A 2,206-nucleotide genomic window follows, 5' to 3' on the forward strand; every position below is an offset into this window, starting at 1 on the left:
CATTAACTATCCCTTACATATGATAGACATCCTCAACTGTAATATTAAGTAAGGAGAGAAAGCACTCAGGAGCATCTTCAACCCCTTCACTGTCTGCTATTTATTGTAAAATGACTCTATCCATTGTGCAAACTTTAAATATCAGCCAAACCTGATAATAATGTCAGAATTAGTAGTAATGCCCAGTTATAGGAACTACATGTAAGTTAAAATTAGTGGTAATCCTTGGTAACCTACAAATGACTAGTAATGCCGGAAGCAGCAGTAATGACCTGTAACTATTTAGCAGTAGTATCCATAAATATTCCAGCAATAATCAGCAAATGACAGTATCAGATAAATGTTGTTACATTTAGTGGTGCACTTACCACCACTTCTCCAAAAACTTACTTGATGATCCTTGGTGTTAAAATGGACCTGTCATACTCCATTCACAAAATGTTAATGCCCAGTAGTCAATTTTTTCATACATTTCCAGGAGGAATAAAAGAGGAACAGCACAACGCAGAGTTATAAGAAAAGACTCTCCAGAATTGTTGTTTTATGTATTTACTAAAACAGACCTGTCAGGAGAGCTGACTGTCCTCCTTCATATACAGAATATACATGACCTGTAGATGGCACCTCTAGACTATGTAGGTCTTTCCTGTTTCGTCCTCAACAGCACAGAATGTTTATTACCACATCCTTGGCTTCCTTAGAACCAGTCCATCTACAACTAAACAGAATACATTAGCATAATAGATGGATAGGCATATATAGTTAGCGAGTATACAGACCCCATACACAATGTGTTTTTTTTAATGTCTTCGTTACTGCAGGTCTAAGGTTCCTGCCTGCATAAAGTTTACCTACTACTGTGATCATCTTTAAGGGGGTTAAGGCTTGGGGTGTTTCCCGGCTTGTAGCGATCCGTTATGAAATGGTAGGTGTTTCTGGCGTGGTATGGTTCAGCTTCCCCTGTGCCACCATCGTTGATCGATATGAACACGTAGAGCTTCTAGGTTGACCATTGCTCTGTTTCTTGTGTTGTAGTGTTCTCTGGCTTTCCGGCTACAGGACACTCCTGCTCCAGTGCAGTGGATTCGGCCCGCTCAGACTTGACGTCTTTGGCATCTGTGCACGTCTGCTGTGGCTGTGCGCATGTGCCGCTCGATCGCCTAGTCTATGATATAATTCCCGGATTCAAAGCTTTATATAAGTTTGCAAATGAACATCTGGATGATTCTGAGAATGATTGGGAGAAGGTGCTGTGGTCAGATGAGACTAAAATCAAGCTCTTTGGCATTAACTCAACTCGCTGTTTTTGGAGGAAGAGAAATGCTGCCTATGACCCAAAGAACACCATCCCCACTGTCAAGAATGGAGGTCGTAACATTATGTTTTGGGGGTGTTTCTCTGCTAAGGGCACAGGACTACTTCACCGCATCAATGGGAGAATGGATGGAGCCATGAGTGACAACCTCCTTCCCTCCACCAGGACATTAAAAATGGCTCGTGACTGGGTCTTCCAGCACGACAATGACCCGAAACATACAGCCAAGGCAACAAAGGAGTGGCTCAAAAAGAAGCACATTAAGGTCATGGAGTGGCCTAGCCAGTCTCCAGACCTTAATCCCATTGAAAACTTATGGAGGGAGCTGAAGATCCGAGTTGCCAAGTGACAGCCTCGAAATCTTAATGATTTACAGATGATCTGCAAAGAGGAGTGGGCCAAAATTCCATCTAACATGTGTGCAAACCTCATCAACAACTACAAAAAACGTCTGACTGCTGTGCTTGCCAACAAGGGTTTTGCCACCAAGTATTACGTCTTGTTTGCCAAAGGGATCAAATACTTATTTCCCTGTGCACAATGCAAATAAATATATATAATTTTGCCAATGTGATTTTCTTTTTTTTTTTTAATATAATCTATCTCTCACTGGTAAAATTAACCTAGCCTAAAAATTCTGGACTGTTCATGTCTTTGACAGTGGGCAAGCTTACAAAATCAGCAAGGGATCAAATACTTATTTCCTTCACTGTTGGCTTAATCAATCAGAGTCTGACAAGTGGGACACGCCCGCTTGAGTTGACCCAGTCATAGTGAGACTGTCAAAAAGGTCCTTTTTTCCTACAGCTGACTGACTGATGGACAAGAAGGCATATGCCTTGCTTAAAAAGTCCATGTTATCCCTCAGTGCCCGCGCGCCCCGCAAAGATG

Source organism: Rhinoderma darwinii, chromosome 11 (assembly GCF_050947455.1).
Source record: "Rhinoderma darwinii isolate aRhiDar2 chromosome 11, aRhiDar2.hap1, whole genome shotgun sequence".
In the NCBI taxonomy this organism is placed as follows: Eukaryota; Metazoa; Chordata; class Amphibia; order Anura; family Rhinodermatidae; genus Rhinoderma; species Rhinoderma darwinii.